The 20,746-nt window shown below is 47.1% G+C and overlaps 1 long non-coding RNA gene across 1 annotated transcript; it reads left to right on the top strand.

Annotated features, from left to right (window-relative positions):
• The first annotated feature begins 12,823 nt into the window (after positions 1–12,823).
• LOC307204603 lies at positions 12,824–15,094 on the top strand. The gene is made up of 3 exons (XR_013833750.1): positions 12,824–12,987; positions 14,295–14,522; positions 14,553–15,094. It is a non-coding gene; the product is annotated as an uncharacterized lncRNA (long non-coding RNA).
• The last annotated feature ends 5,652 nt before the right edge of the window (positions 15,095–20,746 follow it).

Raw genomic sequence — 20,746 nt, 5'->3', positions numbered from 1 at the left:
GTGTGCTGATTGCAGGTTTCCAACAGTCACCTGGCTGGCCACTGTGAGAACAAGATGCTGGACTAGAAGGGTGATCAATCTTATGTCCTGATCCTCTTAATGCTATAAAAATACTAAGATACTAAGAGAAACCCAAATTCATATGTTCACTCATCCCTAGCTGTATTGCACCCACTATGTGAGACTAATCTGGCTCTTTCTTCCAAAGGTAGTATCCAGAAATGGTATAGATTAGAGGTAGAGTACATGAACCCGGGTTCGATCCCTAGCCTCTGCATTTTGGCCCAGGACATGCTTATTGCTTGAAATCCTGAAGAACAGCTGTAGATAATACTGGGCTTGATGGACCAATGATCTGACTCTGATAAGGCATCTTCCTATTTAAATCAGCCCTTTATCCGCACCTTGAGAACCTTGGGAAATCATATTTAGAGAAAGCACCAAAGTGGTCAAGCAGCTTTTGTGTCATGCAGAAAGAACCAGGTTCAATCCCTGACATTTCTAGATAGGTTTGGGAGTGCCTGAAACCCAGGAGAGTTGCTGCCAGAAAATGGTTCTAGATTCAGGCAGGTAGCCGTGTTGGTCTGATGCTGTCAAAATGAATAAATAAAATTAAAAATTGTCCAGTAGCACCAGTGGATCAGAAGAAGTGCGCATGCACGCAAAAGCTTATACCCACAACAAACTTAGTTGGTCTCCAAGGTGCTACTGGACATTTAAAAATTTTTATTTATTTATTTCGACTGCCAGAAAATGAGTGGACAATACTGATCTGTAAGGATAACGTATATGATTTAGAACAAGTCAATTTCTGGTGTCTATGTTCAGGTTACAGCTGCCCAGCCAAACTCTTTGTAGAAAATACTTGGATGTCCTAGCCAATCAGGGATTCCTTAAATTCAGTTTCAGTAACAAGACTGATCCATAAAATGCAGCCCTGCTAAATCTTAAAATAAAGAAAATCTTGTCATGGCACAGAGAAAGAGGTGGTGTATTGGTTTCGATGTCAGAATAGGACCTGGAAGCTCCTGGGCTCAAATACTCCATTTAGCCATGAAGCTCAATGGGATGGAATTTGGGCCAGCCTCCCTGTCTAGCCTACCTCACAGGATCGTTGTGAACATAAAAAGGGGAGGGGGGAAATGTGCGTGCCACCATGAGCTCCTTGGAGGAAAGATGGGATATAAATGTAAAGAAAAATGAATCAAATGGCATCCTTCCAGGAATAGGAGACAGACCCACAAACCCGACAAGAGGCCCCCATTGAACTATTTGTGTCTCCAGCAACTTCCATCCTGTGAGCAATCTAGCTAAGCCTTTTGAGTCAATCCTAGAGCACAAGGAGTAAATCTAGGGAGTGGGGGTTGCAGATAGGGGGAAAGAAAGAAAGGTACAGCTCATAAAAGACTTGGAAATTAAAGGATGGTGCAGGGCGGAATCCGCTTGCATTGGTTAAGTCATGCCACCAAATAATTAGCACAAACAAACAGGGTAACAATTACATTTGTTTGGGGCGACAGGAGGGATACAGCCTCTGGATGGATCAACCACGGTGGCTTTGCCTGCCCATTTGGCCACCTCAAATTCAGTATAAAAAGCTCCACCGATGCTCAGATTTTCCAACAGTTCTTTTGAGGAAAAACCTCCAGATTCCTTCTCCTTTGAGGAAGTAAGTCTAACTGAGCCTCTGCAGTGAAGTTAAAGTCTTTGCTTTGTTTTGAAGCAGGTTTTGGTAAGAATGGGATATTTAGGAAGCAAAGTTTGAAGCAAGAGGTGTAGGGTGGGTGAAAGGACAGGACTTGATTGAATTGGCTTAATTTCTGCAGGGGGTGTTCTAGCACTGACTTTCTAGCCATGAAAAGGGAGTTGACTCGATGACCCTGATATTGACAGAATCACCCATTCCATTTCAGACCTTCCTATCTCCAGGAAAGATGACCTACGGACACTGCGGCTTCACCTGCGAGTCTCAATGCCCCCCTCACCATGTGGGGATCCAGACGCCCCCTATCTGCATCACCATGCCAGGACCCATCATGAGCTGCGCCCGTGACTCCTGTGCTGTGTGCTGTGATTCACCCTGTTGCGGTGGCTATGGTGGTGGCTATGGAGGTGGCTGGGGAGGCTATGGTGGTGGCTGGGGTGGCTACGGAGGAGGCTGGGGTGGCTATGGAGGTGGCTGCTGTGGAGGCAGAGGATGGGGCTGGTGAGGGCCTTAGCCAAGGGCATTCCCACATGGTCATTTTTGGAAAGTAGAACCATCCGGCAATGGAAACCCACCTTGAGGATTTGTGCCTGAGCCTCTGAGTCAAGGTGTCCAAAATCTCATTTGTTGAACTAAGGTTCTTCATTGAGTTCCCTTGGGAAACCTGGGTCCTGGGCCTTGTATTTTCTTTTCCCTGTTACTCTGTTGTATTCCCTTCCCCTCCTCTGAGATCTTCCTCCCCCAACTCCTCTTCATGTGAAAGAACCATCTTGAATTCCCAGCAAGACTTCTGGAAATTTCTAAGCAGAGTACAAGCCGAGTATCTAAAACCAGAGTCATGCTCACTGCACTATGAGATGTGATTTGTTTATTTTTGATTTCTCAATTGGTTCTGTTGACTCCATCTGCCCTGGTAGTGTTCCAAGCAAGCAGCAAGGAGCAGGGCAGATGAGGACGGTGGAAATGTTGGTTTGAAAATCACACCCTGTAACTCAGCAGAACAACTGTGTCCTTCTCCCATCAGATGCTTTCATGATCTCTCTCTCTGCTACTGTTGTGATTTTGCCTGTGAACCTTTGCATTTTCTCCTCTTCAAAACAGAATTCATTCATTGTAAAATCTTGTTTCTCAATAAACTGATGTTGCATCTTACTTTTGGCCTCTCAGTTTTTGTTTTGCAATCTGTTTCCCTCACAGACATGACAATCACACATGCACACAGCAAAAGGTTGTTTCCAAACCTAGTCCTTCTCTGATTGGACCCCTGCGAGTGTTCCTGCGGGGTTTTTTTCCTCCCCCCCCTTTTTCTAAGCCGCTAAGCCGCTTATCTGCTTATCCGCTAAGCCGCTAAGCCGCTAAAAGCCGCTAATAGCCCTAATAGCGCTAATCCACTAAGCCGTCAATGGGCTTGCTTCGCACGACGAAAAAACCGCTAGACGAAGAGACTCGCAGAACGGATTAATTTCGTCTTGCGAGGCACCACTGTATTATGAAATTTCAGGAAGCAGGAAAAGATATCTGCCAGACACCCTGAGGACCAGCTGCTGGTGCGTGCAATTCAGGGATGTTTAATCTCAGGCCTGGGATTCTCTCATGCCATAAAACCTCATCAAAACATTCAGAAAAAAATACACAAGGAAGGAGCAGGATGGAACAGGTCCACATACTCTGGTCATGTTTCTTCTTGTGTAGATGGTGGATAGAGAGAGTGTGAAGAAGGAAGCCTTAATTCACAAATGTGCAGTGGCGTAGCATGGGGGTGCAGGGGGGGCCAGCTGCACCGGGCGCAACATCTGGGGGGGCACTCACCGCCTCCGGAGTCGCCGAAGAGCCTTGGGCGCAGGCTGTAGCAGAGCCCCATGTCTCGCGGAACCGACGAGCTGTGCGCGCGTCCAGGCTGAAGGCGTCCGGCAGGCAGCGGCTCTCAGCGCTCACCGTGGTCCCCACGGGTCAGGGCCGTGGAGGGCACGCCAGGCAGCCGCTCCTCACAGCCCCGCCGCCGCCGCTGCTGCTGCAGCTGCTGGGCCATGTTGCATTTTCCTCGACTCTCTGCCCTCCTCCTCCGGGCAAGCGGCGTCGTTTGGGCGGGAGCGCCAGCGGCAACTCGCCTCAGATCACCTGACACAGACCCGCCGCCGCCGCCGTGGCTACCTTACCGTAAATACCCCAGCCCAGGCAGCAGCAAGAAGAAGCTGGCAGCGGCGGCAGGTTAGGGGTTAGGGGCGCAAATTACTTGCCTTGCCCCGGGTTAGGAGGCGCAAATTACTTGCCTTGCCCTGGGTGCTGAAAACCCACGCTACGCCGCTGCAAATGTGACATTCATCTTTGCTGTTCTACCCTGTTTTGCCTCCTGCCAATGCCCTCCCAATGAGAGTTGTCCAGAAGGGAATATGGCATTCAAGCTGAAAAAGGTTCTCCACTCGTGGGGAGTGGCAGGGGCTGGTGGCTGTGGCGAAGGGGCGATGAGTGGCACGCAAAAGGGCTCCGGAGAGGGGCTGCTTAAAATGGCGGCCACTCAAGCACTGCTGCTGCTGCTGCTGGCACCAGCAAAGCCCAGCCCCCTTCCTCCTCTAGGCAGGGTGGGGAGAAAGGAGGCGCTGCCGCCGTGTGAGGGGAGAGGGAAAGAACGTGCATGCTGGTGATCCATGTGGCGATTCCCAGACCGTCCATGGACCAGATCCAGAATGCAATTGGGCCTGATCTGGCCTGCGGGCCTTACTTTGCCTACCCATGATTTAAGGCTTCCACATAAAACCAAGACATTTGCCGGTATGGTATTGTTTGCGACTCCTCTTGGTAACATCCGTCGGGGCAGCTCGGCCAGCCCTGCCCTATTCCTGCATTCCATTGTCAGTGTGCAAATACTGGAGGCAGGGGTCACTGATGTAGAATAGAATGTTCTTATTTTCATCTGAGGAATTTTGGAGGGTATCCAGTTGCTCACCAGGTGTCAGCTTCGCTCCGGAGCTGACAGAGGCTGGGAATGAGGACAGAAGAAGAAGAAGAAGAAGAAGAAGAAGAAGAAGAAGAAGAAGAAGAAGAAGAAGAGGAGGAGGAGGAGGAGGAAGAGGAGGAGGAGGAGGAGGAGTTGTTGTTGCTTGGATTTGATATCCCACTTTATCACTACCCGAAGGAGTCTCAAAGCGGCTAACATTCTCCTTTCCCTTCCTCCCCCACAACAAACACTCTGTGAGGTGAGTGGGGCTGAGAGACTTCAGAGAAGTGTGACTGGCCCAAGGTCACCCAGCAGCTGCAGGTGGAGGAGCAAGGAAGTGAACCCAGTTCACCAGATTACGAGTCTATGGCTCTTAACCACTACACCACACTGGCTCTCAAAGAGAGATAAGAATACTGGAATGTGAGGGGGAAGGAGGGAGAGCCTAGCTGCCTGACTTCAGAGAACAGAGAGCAGGCAGCAGATGGCAACGGTAACCTGATCCCTGAGCATAGTGGGTGAGGAAAGCGGGGCCTGAGCAAATATACACAGACTGGCAGTTTGAGCTTGGACACAGGGGAGGGGAAGCCAGGAATAGCTTGCCCCCAAACTCAAAGGCATGAAAGGGTATGTGAGAGGCAGGGAAAAGAACAAAAGCGAAAGGGCTTTTTGCCCTGTTGGAGGAAGAGGAAGGGGCGGAGTTTAGACTCGGCAACTGCGGACTTGGAGTCAGACATGGAGGGATGGAGCTCCGGAATGATTTGTGTGTTTAAGCAATAAACCTGAGATAATTACTGCCGGTGTCTCGCTTCTGTGGGAGAGCCAAGCCATTACACCAGGGTGGGATGGCTTGAACATATTACACTGTCAAGGACAGGACAGAAGAGGAGGAATGGTGGAGACCACCTCCCTCTCCTCCTGGGCCTTCCAGAGAAGAGGAAGACAGTGGAGCTTTACAACAGTGATTTGTGGGAGGTCATGGCCCCGAGGCTGAAGAGGGGGAAAGCTGGGAAATAATGGGAGAGGAGCAGGAAGAAGAAGAAGTACCAGTTTTGTATAACTGAAGATGAAGAAGCACCAGTTTTGTATAACTCCTGTTATACAAAAATCTCTAAATGGGTCTGAACTCCAATGTCTAAAACTCCTGGTAGAGATCAAGGATCTAGAGATCACGCTAAGGGTGGCCAAATTCTGTGCGACTGCCATAAAACTTAGGGAACAAGCTGTACTACCAAAATGATTAAGGTTTTAAATGACAATTTTAGGTTATATTTTAGTGATCAAGCTTTAATGTATATTTTGAACTGCTGTTAAATCTGAATTGTCTCTGTTAAACCCAGTTGCAACTCAATGTATTCCTGTTGTGTTTTATGATTTTTCTGATATTGTAAGTGAGCCGGAACTGGTCTGTGACTGTAATAATAAAATTCAAATTCACCAGGGGAGAGACAAGTGACAGACTCAGTGTCTTTAGAAAGTAGGAGAGCAGAGAGCTCAGGGGCAGAAGGCACAGATCAACCATCGTAGGGATGATATATAATTTGATTTCACTCTGAGCAACACCATTGCTACAAGAGGCAGCTTTTCTTAGCCTCTCTGTGAATATTGAATAAAAGACCTTGGTAAGAACTCTCTTTGTTTATCTATTCCTGGCAGCCTCCTGGGGTGGGGATGGGGAATCGGATTCCCTGACGCCTGACATACACTGATCCTGGCTCAACTGCACTGGCCAGTTAGTTTCCAGGCCCAATTCAAAGCACTGGTTTTGACCTTAAATGGCTCAGGAGTGCAATATCTCAAGCACCACCTCTCCCCGAATAAAACAACCCAGACTCTACAATCATCAGCTGAGGCCTTTCTTTGTATCCCTCCTTCACAAGAGGTCTGGAGGGCAACAACATGATAATTTGCCTTGTCTGCAGTGGCTCCCTGTTTGTGGAATGCTCTTACCACAGAGGTCCATTGGGCACCTTCATCATAGGTCTTTAGGCACCAGATGAAAACTTTCCTCTTCATCCGGGCTTTGGGCTAACTGCCACCCTAGAGTATATCCTTTTAAATGTCTCTGTGAGAAGTGGGGGGGGGGAGTGAGATTATTGGTAGGTCCCCCCCCCCATTTTTATGTTGCGCTTTGTGGTTTTCTTCTGCATTTTATGCCATGGACCTCACTGAGATCTTTGGATGAAGGGCAGTATACTTTTGAGAGCCAGTCTGGTGTAGTGGTTAAGAGCGGTGGACTCGTAATCTGGGGAATCGGGTTTGCTTCCCTGCTCCTCCACATGCAGCTGCTGGGTGACCTTGGGCTAGTCACACTTCTTTGAAGTCTTTCAGCTCCACTCACCTCACAGAGTGTTTGTTGTGGGGGAGGAAGGGAAAGAGATTGTTAGCCACTTGGAGACTCCTTAAGTGGATTGAAAGGCGGGATATCAAGTCCAAACACTCCTCCTCCTCCTCCTCCTCTTTCTTCTCCATCTTCTGCTACCACTGCCCTAATAAATGTAACTTGGGGCTTGCATCATGGGTTGCTCCTCTGACCTTTGAAAGCTGGGGGGATGGCTGTGACCCAGATACCACACAGGGAGAGCCAAAGGTTCCCACACCCATGATTCACATGAAGATGGGACCTGAGTGCTTCAACGTGGAAAACATGGGTTACCCATCAACCTATGGCTGCTCCTCAGTGTTCAGAATGAAAGTGGGGCAAGGGTCCTGAACCAAATACTAGAGAAATGGAGCTAAAGCAGCCACCAACTCCAGCTGTCCTGAGTAAGGGTAACCTCCAAGTTGGATTGCTTAAATGTGCTTTATGTGGTGCTGCCCTTGAGGTTGGTACAAAAGCATCAGATATGTTGGTCTGGAAGCACCGTTGAGGCATTAAAATGGAAATAATAGGTAGTCCCACCAAGCTATGTGTCCTTCCCAAGATATGATGTGGAGAATAAAGAGTGAGGGGATGGCTGTGACCCAAATACTATGGGCAGACAACAGCAGGAGAGGGCTGTGCCCTCCATGACCTCCTTATGGGATTCCTGGGGGCATCTGATGTGCAACATGGTGTTGAAGGCAAGATGTGCTTATGCACCAATCCAGCTACTCACAGATGCATTCTTAGCCTTGTACTGAGGGCAAACCCATTTAAAGCAATGGACCTAAGTTAATCATGACCATTAGCTTCAAGGGGTCCACTCGGAGTAGGACTAGATTTGGAAACAACCTTTTGCTTGTGTGCATGTGTGATTGTCATGTCTGTGAGGGTCAGATTGCAAAACAAAAACTGAGAGGCCAAAAGTAAGATGTAACATCAGTTTATTGAGAAAGAAGAGTTTCCAATGGAAGAATTCTGATTCAAAGAGGAGAAAATGCAAAGGTTCACAGGCAAAATCACAACAATAGCAGAGAGAGATCATGAAAGCATCTGATGGGAGAAGGATGCAGCAGTTGTTGTTGTTCTGCTGAGTTACAGAGTTGAAACCCTCATTTCCACCTTCTGCATCTGCCCTGCTCCTTGCTGCTTGCTTGGAACACTACCAGGGCAGATGGAGTCAACAGAACCAATTGAGAAATCAAAAATAAACAAATTACATCTCAGTGAGCAGTGAGCGTGACTCTGGTTTTAGATACTCAGCTTGTACTCTGCTTAGAAATTTCCAGAAGTCTTGCTGGGAATTCAAGATGGTTCTTTCACATGAAGAGGAGTTGGGGGAGGAAGATCTCAGAGGAGGGGAAGGGAATACAACAGAGTAATAGGGAAAAGAAAATACAAGGCCCAGGACCCAGGTTTCCCAAGGGGACTCAATGAAGAACCTTAGTTCAACAAATGAGATTTTGGACACCCTGACTCAGAGGCTCAGGCACAAATCCTCAAGGTGGGTTTCCATTGCCGGATGGTTCTACTTTCCAAAAATGACCATGTGGGAATGCCCTTGGCTAAGGACATCACCAGCCCCATCCTCTGCCTCCACAGCAGCCACCTCCATAGCCACCCCAGCCTCCTCCGTAGCCACCCCAGCCACCACCATAGCTTCCCCAGCCACCTCCATAGCCACCACCATAGCCACCGCAACAGGGTGAATCACAGCACACAGCACAGGAGTCACGGGCGCAGCTCATGATGGGTCCTGGCATGGTGATGCAGATAGGGGGCGTCTGGATCCCCACATGGTGAGGGGGGCACTGAGACTCGCAGGTGAAGCAGCAGTTTCCGTAGGTCATCTTTCCTGGAGATAGGAAGGTCTGAAATGGAATGGGTGATTCTGTCAATATCAGGGTCATTCAATTTCTGATTGTTTAAGGTTTCCAGTGCCCCACATTCCTTTATCAGTTTATGGGTTTATTTTATCTTTTTTTCAAAATAATAATATTAATAATTCCACACACCCTTATGAAAATGTATCTGCATTCTAGTGCTAATTGCATCTAATATTCACATTCTTGCAAACCCATTTTCCCTAAAAAATAATATATGTATATGGTTCTTATAGTCACCAATATATGCATTTCTTCTATAAAGGCTTTAATTCTTTGTATATACATTTGTGTATTCAGTAATTGACTGGAGAAGAGCATTGCAAGATTTGGAGCACTCTAAATTTCAAACATTGGATGTGTTTTAGTTCACATCCCCCCCCCCCCTGAAAATGATAATTGAGTAGGTTTGCCTTTGAATATGGACTGTATTGGATTTCTCCACCATTCCTAATCTGAGACCATCAAAGTGAGCATGTCATTCAAGAGATGGCACCATTGCTAGTTATAACAGACGACTGGAAAACAGTGAACACTAAAGTTGTCTCTTTCCCCTACCCTCCCAAAATGCAAATAAGATAGTTGATTGGGTGCTAAAGAACTGAAATATGCCCAATGCACTAAATCCAGAACTGCAGAACAAACACCCAACCAGCCATAGGGAAGTAGAAGGACCTTGTAAGGTCATCGAGCCCAGGTATCTTCAACATTCTCAGACCCAGGATTCACTTTTAAACCCAAGATGCATTTGGGAATACATTTCTTAATTTGTTACTATATACAGTGGTACCTCGGGTTACATATGCTTCAGGTTACAGACGCTTCAGGTTACAGACTCCGCTAACCCAGAAATAGTACTTCAGGTTAAGAACTTTGCTTCAGAATGAGAACAGAAATCGTGCTCCTGCGGCGCAGCGGCAGTGGGAGGCCCCATTAGCTAAAGTGGTGCTTCAGGTTAAGAACAGTTTCAGGTTAAGAACAGACCTCTGGAATGAATTAAGTACTTAACCTGAGGTTAAGTACCACTGTATTTGTACAATGCTGATGGGGTGAGCTCGCGTTGCTCGGTCCCTGCTCCTGCCAACCTAGCAGTTCAAAAGCACGTCAAAGTGCAAGTAGATAAATAGGTACCACTCCGGTGGGAAGGTAAATGGTGTTTCCGTGCACTGCTCTGGTTTTGCCAGAAGCGGCTTAGTCATGCTGGCCACATGACCTGGAAAAACTGTCTGTGGACAAACGTCAGCTCCCTTGGCCAGTAAAGCGAGATGAGTGCCTCAACCCCAGAGTCATTCACAACTGGCCCTAACTGTCAGGGGTCCTTTCCCTTTAGTGTTCCTATTGCAATCCAGCTTGCAACAGGTCAGAAGCCACTAGTGGGCCCTGACCCGCCAGTTAATCACCAGTGATCTAGTCAATGCCTGATCTCTCTGCAAGGGATCCAGTGTTTGAACAGCCCCTGCAGACATCTATCCCAACCTCCATTTAAATCCCCCCACTGTGGGACCAGCCATCCACACTCGAGGTATATCTGGTTCCACTGTCAAATCACTCTTTCCTTCAAGAGGGGTTCACCCACCAATGCTCAAGCCAAGTCTACCCTCATGTCACTTAAGCCCACACTACACCTCCTACTTCAAACATTGCTTCCTAAATGCCCAATTCTTACCAAAGCCCACTCCAAATCAAAGCAAAGGCTTTAGCTTCACCGCAGAGGCTCAGTTAGACTTACTTCCTCAAAGGAGAAGGAATCTGGAGAGGCTGTTCCTCAAGGGAGCTGTTGGAAAATTTGAGCATCAGTGGAGCTTTTTATACTGAATTTGAGGCAGCCGAATGGGCAGGCAAAGCCACCGCAGTTGACCCATTCAAGGGCTGTATACCTTGTGTCATGCTTGACAAATGTAATTGTCACCCTATTTGTTTGTTTGTGCTAATTATTTGGTGGCATGACATAACAAATGCAAGCGGATTCCGCCCTGCACCATCCTTTAATTTTCAAGTCCTTTATGAGCTCTTCTTTTCCCTCTTCCCTTCCTCCCCATTTATGATTATTTTCATAATGTCCTACTGTGCTCTGGGATTAACCCAAAAGATTTGGCTAGATTCCTAACACTATGGATAGCTCTGGAGACACAACTGCTTCACTGGGATCATCTTTTGGTGGGATTGTCTAACTGTCTAATGGTCAGGTTGTGTGATTTTGCACCACCAACCAGGTATAGGCACCAACTTTTGAAGCTTTAAAAGAGAATTAGAGAAATTCGTAGAAATTCATATCAGTGGCTGCTAGCGATGATGGAACCTATGCTCTGTCTTCATGGACCATAGAGATGATGAATGGCCTTGGTCCAGTATATCTGAAGGAGTGTCTCCACCGCCATCGTTTTACCCGGACACTGAGGTCCAGCTCCGAGGGGCTTCTGGTGGTTCCCTCGCTGCGAGAAGTGAGGTTACAGGGAACCAGTCAGAGGCCCTTCTCGTGGTGGCACCCGCCCTGTGGAATGCCCTCCTATCAGATGTCAAGGAAATAAACAACTATCTGACTTTTAAAAGAAATCTGAAGGCAGCCCTGTTCAGGGAAGTTTTTAATATTTGAGGTTTTATTGTGTTTTTGATATTCTGTTGGCAGCTGCCCAAAGGGGCTGAGGAAAACCCAGCCAGATGGGCGGGGTATAAATAAATTATTATTATTATTATTATTATTATTATTATTATTATTATTATTATTATTACTGCATTTGTGCATCTCTCCTCCGGTCAGGTTCAGAATCTGAGCTGGTGTGTTGGATCAGGTCGAATCCAGTCCGGGATAACACAGACCTGAGCAGAGCTGGGGGCTTTGCCGAACCTTAAGAATTTTAAATCCCCATTAAACATGGGTTTTGCATTATTATTATTATTAATAATAATAATAATAATAATAATAATAATAATAATAATTTATATCCTGCCCATCTGGCTGGGTTTCCGCAGACACTCAGGGCAGCTTGCAGCACATATAAAAACACAGCAAACGTCAAACATTAACAGCTTCCTGATACAGGGCTGCCTTCAGATGTCTTCTAAAAGTTATGTAGTTCTATATCTGCTTGTCATCTGATGGGAAGGTGTTCTACTGGGTGGGAGCCATAGCTGAGAAGGTCCTCTCCCTGATTTCCTGTACCCTCACTCCGAGAAGGCCCTTGGAGCTGGACCTCTGTGTCTGGGCTGAGTGATGGAGGTGGAGACGCTCCTTCTGGTACCCAGGGCCGAGGCCATTTAGGGCTTTAAAGGTCAGCACCAACACTTTGAATTGTGCCCAATTCCCCTCCCAGAACTGCAATTCCCAGATTTCCCTGGGAAGAGGGATTGGTTGTTAAACCTCTCTGCCATTCCCCTAAAACAGTGTTTCCCAACCTTGGGCCTCCAGCTGTTTTTGGACTACAACTCCCATCATCCCTAGCTAGCAAGACCAGTGGTCAGGGATGATGGTAATTGTAGTTCAAAAGCAGCTGGAGGCCCAAGGCTGGGAAACGCTGCCCTAAAAAACAAAACTCCGGTTTTCATGGTTCTGAATTAAAGCTCAATTTACGTAGAGTCGGAGTCGTTACGGAGTTAGTCCATTTGTCTATCTAGGCCTGCAGTTCTCCATTCAAATCATATGCTCTGCAAAATATTCCACCCAAAGATGATCCCACTGTCTCCTATGCCTTTCATCATGTTAACAAACCAAGCTAAGGCTTCCAGATTAATACCAGAATAGGAGATTCTGAAATAATAATAATAATAATAATAATAATAATAATAATAATAATAATAATAATTGGGGAGAGGGAGAGAGAAAGCAACAGCTCATAAAACAGCTGAAAATTAAAGGATGGTGCAGGGCGGAATCTGCTTGCATTGGTTATGTTATGCCACCAAATAATTAGCACAAACAAACAGGGTAACAATTACATTTGTTTGGAGTGACAGAAGGTAGACAGCCTCTGGATGGATCAACCACGGTGGCTTTGCTTGCCCATTTGGCCGCCTCAAATTCAGTATAAAAAGCTCCACCGATGCTCAGATTCTCCAACAGTTCTTTTGAGAAACAACCTCTCCAGACTCCTTCTCCTTTGAGAAAGTAAGTCTAATTGAATCTTTGCAGTGAAGCTAAAGACTCTTTGTTGATTTGAAGTGGACCTTGGTAAGAACTGAATATTTGGGAAGCAATGTTTGCAGTAAAAGGTTGTGTCTGTCTGTCTGTGTCTATGTGCATTGGGAGGGCAGAACTCAATCCAATGGGTTTACGTGACAGGAGATAGATTGTGGTTGAACATGGAGCAGGAACATGCTTTTGATGCCAGTAGGAATTTAACAGTGGAACCAAGTATAAACCAAGTATATACCTAGAAGGGTGGTGGACTCTCTCTTCGCACTGGGGGTTCTCAAGCAGAGGCTGAACAGACTTTTGCAGGGGACATTCTGCTGCTGCATGACCTGCAGTGTGGAGAAGGATGGACTAGATTTACCTTACAAGGATGATACTTCATCTCTGAATTTACTATGCTAAGTATAGCTTGCATTTTCTGAGCACATTATCTTTAGCACATGTTAAACTTTCTAGTTAGTCCATTGATTTTTTTGAAGTTGGGAATACGTCTAGGGACAGGTGAATCTGTCCATGTTGGTTTCTCTCATTGTCTTAGCTTATCAATCTTTCTTCAGTTTTCTACATCACAAACACACACACACAAACACAAACACAGAGAGAGAGGGGGGGAGGGAGGGAGGGAGGGAGGGAGAGTGGAAGGAAGGAAGGAAGGAAGGAAGGAAGGAAGGAAGGAAGGAAGGAAGGAAATTAAAAAATTGTCCAGTAGCACCTTAGAGATTAACTAAGTTTGTTCTGGGTATAAGCTTTTGTGTGCATGCACACTTCTTCAGATATGAGAGAGAGAGAATGCGAGAGAATGCGAGAGAGAGAGAGAGAGAGAGAGAGAGAGAGAGAGAGAGAGAGAGGCAGACAGACAGAGAGATTCATCAGCATTTTAGTAGGGAACCTCCCAACATCTGCATGCAATTTTGCCTAATATGCACATTTTTGCAAAGCTCCTCCCCTTTACACAACACATTGTTGTATGTTATTTTAGGAAATATATACATTCATAAGCACACATTACCTTAGTACATGTATTCTTGTACACAATACTTTGCTGCAGCAATGCCTTGCAAAATTCAGGCAAGTGAGAATTGTAAAGGACAGCTGCATTTTCATGCACCTATTGATTAAGAAACTGCAAATTAAGTAGGTCTTCCTTTAAATGTGAACTGAATTGAATTTCTCCCCCAACCCTATAAAATAATAATTACTCCAGGATTGCTGTTCACCAGTCATCCATACCAACGCCAAATGGTGTCTCTAGACTTATTCACACACCCTTTCCATTTCAGACCTTCCTATCTCCTGGAAAGATGACCTACGGACACTGCGGCTTCACCTGCGAGTCTCAATGCCCCCCTCACCATGTGGGGATCCTGCCGCCCCCTTTCTGCATCACCATCCCAGGACCATCATGAGCTGCGCCCGTGACTCCTGTGCTGTGTCCTGTGATGCACCCTGTTGCGGTGGTTACGGAGGAGGCTGGGGCAGCTATGGAGGTGGCTGGGGTGGCTACGGAGGTGGCTGGGGTGGCTACGGTGGCTACGGAGCTGGTTGCTATGGAGGCAGAGGATGGGGCTGGTGAGGTCCTTGGCCGAGGGCATCCCCACATGGTCATTTTCAGAAAGTAGAGCTATCCAGCAATGGAAACCCACCATGACAACTTGTGCCTGAGCCTCTGGGCCAAAGTTTCCAGGAACTCACATACTGAACCATTTTAAGTTCCTCACTGAGTTCCCTTAGGAAAGTTGGGTCTTTGGTCTTTCAAGATATTGCATTTTCTTCTTGTGTTCTCTTCCCTTCCTCTCCTCTGAGATCTTCCTCCCTTACCTTCTCACTCATGGGCTGCTCTATGCTTGATCAATTTTCGTTTGGTTCTTTTGTCCCAATCTGTCTTGGTAGTCCTACCAACATGCAGGTAGGAACAGGGTCAGATGAAGGTAAAGGAACGATAGACTCCGGTATCAAGCTCTAAAGCTGAGCAGAAGAAGGAGAAGTGTGTCCCTCCCTCATTTGAAGCTTTTGTGATGTCTCTCTGCTATTATTGATGTGATCGTGGCTATTCATTTTCTCCCTGAAAGCAAGAGCTTTCATTGGAAACTCATCTTTTATTTCTCAATAAAGTGTTATTGCATCTAAGCTTCACCCTCTCGTGTTTTACTTTTCTTCCTCAATTGCATGAAATCCACACGTGCACTCAAGGTTAGAATACATAGGAGATTGTTGGATCAGAGCAAAAGTTCAGTTGAGTTCAACGTCTTGCTCACCCTGATGGCCAACCAGATGGAGCCAGGATGTCCACGAACAGATCGTGGAGGCTAGAACTGTCTTCCCATCTTGCTTGCCCCTAACGTTTATTTACTTATTATTTATTTGTAGCATCTGCACCCTGCTCTTCAGCCAAAAAGGCTCCCAGAGCAGTTTACACACAATCTGAACAAGACAGTCCCTGCCCAGAGGCTTACGATCTAAAAACAAAGTACCACAGAGAAGGGGGAAATGACAGGGAGGGGAGAGGAAAATCAAAATCAAAACCCAATTTCTAATCAATTGTTCCCTGTAATGAGAAACTGGCATATTTCAAGTTCCTGATGGAGCTAGGCTTTTGGAACAGCTGATGAATTGAGAAGGGTATGGAATCAATGCTCCTAGAAGATGGTTGAGGGCAGTGCTATTTTTCTAGAAAAAGAGGTTCCAGAACTCACCATGAATGCCTCCCTTGTTTTCTTATAATGTCAATGGAGCCCACCTGAGAGGTGCCAGAACTGAGTTCCAACGAGTTCCAGCTGAAAAAAACACACCCTAGTTGATGGGAGAGGAAGTCTGGTGGAGCCTGATTTGGATCACAGACCTTCCCTCACTTGCCATTATCCCCATCCCAACTGAAAGGAGATCCATAGATGGATGGTATGGCCCATGATTTGCGTGGACAGACAGAGTCCCCCACAACCCCAGGCAAGCCCCGGGTGGAATAATGACTCAAGACACTATGTTGTGGGATTAAAATTGGCCACAACTTTATTAAAACTTCAGATTCAGGGAATGGGCATTTATCCCTCCCAGTCCCCGGCCAGAGATCTTGGGAACATCAGGGTTATCTAGAATGTGTGGGGATTGGGCTGGCTCTGGAGAACGTCTGTTCAAGCAGAGAGCCTGCCCCACATCTCGCCGCCATCGTAGGGGAGAGCAATGACAACCTCTCGGCGTATGGCCAATGCCTCCCCTCAAAACAACCCCTTTAAACGGGGAACCCTGGGATTGCTGCTGCAGGGGGAAGGTGTGGGTAACCCCTTCATGCCCCCCCCCATTTAGGGAAGATATACTAAAGGATTCTGCCCATGGCCTGAAACCGCCAAAGTTGTGACATTTTGCTAAGGGGAAGGCAAGACCTGCCAATGCAGGGTGTTGAATGGTTACTTTAAATGTAAAGGTTCATCATTGTTCCACCCAATGTGTATGTCTTTAAGGGGCCAGAGCAAGGGCCAGAGCAAGATAACGAGACCCAGCTTTACAGCTGTGAAACATAGCAGGTGCTGCCGAGTTGCATTGATTAAGGTGTGTCAGCATTTGCATGTAGTATATAAGGAGCAGCACCTAGCTCTCCCATTACCCTGGGGGTTGGGTTGGTGGTTGGGTCTGGTTTGTTGTTAATGTATTTAGTGTATAAGGAGTTTTTGTTTTTTCATAATTAAAACCTTAAGTTATTTTTGAGTCCCTTTCTTTTTAATGCATGATCTCCCCAGCAAGCTCTCTGCAGCGCTACCATACTGCAAATAGCCAACACAGGGAAATTCATTGCCGGCCCTTCAACACCAACCGTGACACAGCAGCACCCACATACCTGTGAGGAAGAGGTTAACCTGCAAAAAAAGGCTTAACTAAGGGAGGGCAGGGTGGGAGAAACTGTGAAGCGGACTGAGAACTCCCAGGTAAGTACCGCCCACTACTGTGTGGGCAGGACGGTCCCTCCCCTTACCTGGCCAAATCTCCTGGCAACGCCTCCTCAGCTGGGATTAGGTAACTGGCAGAGGTAGGTGGAGACCTCCAGGTGTCCGGCTTGGGGGGGGGGCAAAGCCAGGCTGTACTGCTAGGAGCCGCATAGGTCCAGGGGAGCTGCATGCGACCATGCAAAAGGCACCCCCCCATTTGATGGGGGGAGCAGTCATTCCCTGATGAAGCCCCCAGGTAACACCCTCCATATAAAGCATGGAGAAGGGAGTATGTGGACCCCAGATGCTGTTTGACTACAACTCCCATCATTTATTGATTCATTCAATTTATACCCTCCCCTTCTTCCCTAATAATAATAATAATAATATTTTATTTATACCCCGCCCTCCCCAGCCGAAGCTGGGGTCAGAGCGGCTAACAACAATAAACATAACACAGCATTCTAATATCAATTCATTCTAAAATCAATTCAAAATCAAATTAATGGCAACCACTGGGGTAGAGTTCTGTGAGGATTACCAAAGGAGGGGGTCAGGCTGTGCCCTGGCCAAAGGCCTGGTGGAACAGCTCCATCTTGCAGGCCCTGCGGAAAGATGTCAAGTCCCTCAGGGCCCTAGTCTCTTGGGACAGAGCGTTCCACCAGATCGGGCCATGGCCAAAAAAGCCCTGGCTCTAGTTGAGGCCAGCCTAATCTCCCTGTGGCCCGGGACCTCCAAGATGCTTTTATTTGAAGACCATAAGGTCCTCTGTGGGACATACCAGGAGAGGTGGTCCCATAGGTATGAGGTTCCTAGGCCATATAGGGCCTTAAAGGTTAAAACCAGCACCTTAAACCTGATCCTGTACTCCACTGGGAGCCAGTGCAGCTGGTATAGCACTGGGTGAATGTGATCCCATGGCAAGGACCCCATAAGGAGTCTCACCGCGGCATTCTGCACCCGCTAGAGCCCAGGGTGGCAAACACACAAGCTGAGAAACCACTGAAATATCTAAATAGATTTACAAACAATTCCAATACAGGTGGAGGCTGGGGAAGATATTTACTCAAAAGGCTTGTTAAAAGAGAAAGGTCTTCAGTAGGTGCTGGAAAGGCAACAGTCAGCCTCTGGCTATTACTTCACAGAAACAAATTCCCGTGTGTAGGTGGTGCAACACTAAAGGAAAGATTTCAGTTGTGTGCAAAACAGACCCTTCAAAAGAAGTGGAAGGCTCTCTCTGCTGCATAACACAGGGACCAATGTGGTATATAAGGGATGAGATGATATTGTTATAAAAAATTCAAGACACACACACATGCAATGGCAGAAACACACGCCACAGAAAACCAATCCTTCACCCTTCAAAAATTAGGAAATATTCCCTGAGGGGAAAATAACTGCTTTAGTTGAGTAAGCAGATCAATATCAAGGAAATCTTGGCTCTCTTAATGATACCAAATATTCTCTCCACACCATGCTTAATTTTAGATACCTCTATATCATATTCACCTTTCCTCTAAACCAGGGATGGCCAACTCCCAAGAGACTGCGATCTACTTACAGAATTAAAAAATTGCAGTGATCTACCCTCGATTTTTTGGGACGCGGGTGGCGCTGTGGGTTAAACCACAGAGCCTAGGACTTGCTGGTCAGAAGGTCGGCAGTTCGAGCTCCTGTTGCTCAGTCCCTGCTCCTGCCCACCTAGCAGTTCGAAAGCACGTCAAAGTGCAAGTAGATAAATAGGTACCACTCCGGCGGGAAGATAAACGGCGTTTCCATGCGCTGCTCTGGTTCACCAGAAGCGGCATAGTCATGCTGGCCACATGACCCGGAAGCTTTACGCCGGCTCCCTCAGCCAGTAAAGAGAGATGAGCGCCACAACTCCAGAGTCGGTCATGACTGGACTTAATGGTCAGGGGTCCCTTTACCTTTACCCCCCATTTTTGGGGGGTTCAGGTCAGACTTGTTGAGCTTTTTCTACAGAGGAGGAGAGCCCCGTTTTAATGGGTTTTGGGGGAAGAAGAGGAACAGCAGAAGCACTGAATCATGACCCGTGTGTGAGCAGACTGAAGGTTGCAAACGCTGCGGGTTGCGAACATGCCTCCTGCACGGATTACGTTCGCAACCCGAGCATCCACTGTAATGGCATTTGGATTTGAGGAGACAATGTTTGTTTATAGAAAGGGGTTTTGCAGGGTATTATATTGGAGTGGATGAAGTGAATATTGTTTATATACAGCGGTCAGACGAAGAATCAAAAGTTCTTTAATTTCTGAACTTTATTTTTCTCTCTCTCTCTAAATCTCTTGTCTGCTTCTTCTTTATTTCTCTCTCTTTGAGTTTTTCCTGGCTTCTCTCTCTCTCTTCCTATGTTTTTATTGTATTTAGATCAATATTTCAGTTTTGGACAAAAAAGAAAGAAAGAGAGATTTGATATTAAGCTTTGAATTTCTCTTTATAAATCCTAATAAAACTTTTCTTTTAACAGCTTCAGTTAGGGCTGGGAGAGACTCCCTGTCCGAAACCCCTGAGTGTGACTTCCAGTAAGCATATAGACAAATACAGAACTAGATGGAGCAATGGACAGATTCTTTATATGAGAGCTCCCCATGATATTTATATATTATGAAGTAGTTCATTTCGTTGTCAAGCAGCTCTTAGAGAGAACTTTCTGATGACAAGAGCTGTTTGACAGCAGAACAGGGGGCTGGACGAGATGATTCCCGGAGGTTTCTTCCAACTCTACAATTGGATTCTATGAGTTGTATGTGATTCTATGAATTCCATGCAATTCCGTGAGTTCTAGCATAGCCACGTCTGCCCTATGGATGAGGTGGGGTTGTGGGCTTCATGGCCCCTCCATGTGCGCGGAGGCTGAAGCCCAGCCCCCATGCGATTGGGGGGATCCCCGGCCGTGTCACCCCCTGGTCGGCCAATCGGCTGGCTCAGGGGGTGTGGCCTGCCCTATTTAAGGCAGGACATGGCTGAGAATCACCCTCTTTCCCGCCTGCCAGCTGTTCCTGCTTTTCCCACTATCAGGGAACTGCCATCAGCTCAGAGGCGAGGGACAGAAGGGCAGTTGTGTTACAGGGAGCCTCTGAAAATCTTCCGGGGAGGAAGAATGTCCCACCTCTAGTGGGGAAGAGGTGCAAGGACCAGAGAATGCTTGTGGGAGCCTTAACACTGCTCCTGGGCAAGGCGGACAGGAGGGAAACACGCCCTTGCCATCGCCCATCCTACGCAATAGCCTAAGGTGCAAAGAGGGAAGGAGAAGGTTGGGGGTAATGAAACTCTTATGTTGGGGGAGGTCCAAGAAAAAACCACTCCTGGATTCTGCTAGCATTTGAGCCAGCTTTGGGGCTCTTCACTGTAAATAGTTTGCACCAAAATAAAAACCTGTAAAACACAGGTTTGGAGTCCTGCCTGGTTACTCTTGAGCAACCGCAACAGCCATCTGACACCCACCCTCCCACCCTATAAGGTTTTCATTCCTTGACCTTGCTATGGACCTTGGTTGGTCACCGTTGAGGTGCCTGGTAGGAATTTTCCCACTTGGCAAATTGGCACCAGTCACTTGGTTTTCACCTACTTTGTAGCAAATCACCACAACTTTCTTGGTATTGGCGGTTAGGCATTGGTATTGTTCTGTAGATGGAAGAGGGGAGGAAGCGCCATCCCCTGCCCCAAATATTGAAGGGTAGTCCATTAAAGGACTCCGGGGGGCGTGGCCCTGTCCGAAGCCTATGGAGGTGAGGGCCTAAGGCACGCCCCCTATCAGTGACCCCGGGGGAGTTCCTAGTTGATGTGCATCAGCA

Source organism: Podarcis cretensis (assembly GCF_951804945.1).
Source record: "Podarcis cretensis genome assembly, chromosome: 16".
Taxonomy (NCBI): Eukaryota; Metazoa; Chordata; class Lepidosauria; order Squamata; family Lacertidae; genus Podarcis; species Podarcis cretensis.
Note: the sequence above shows the minus strand (reverse complement) of the source record. Positions and strands in the feature narration are given on the sequence as shown.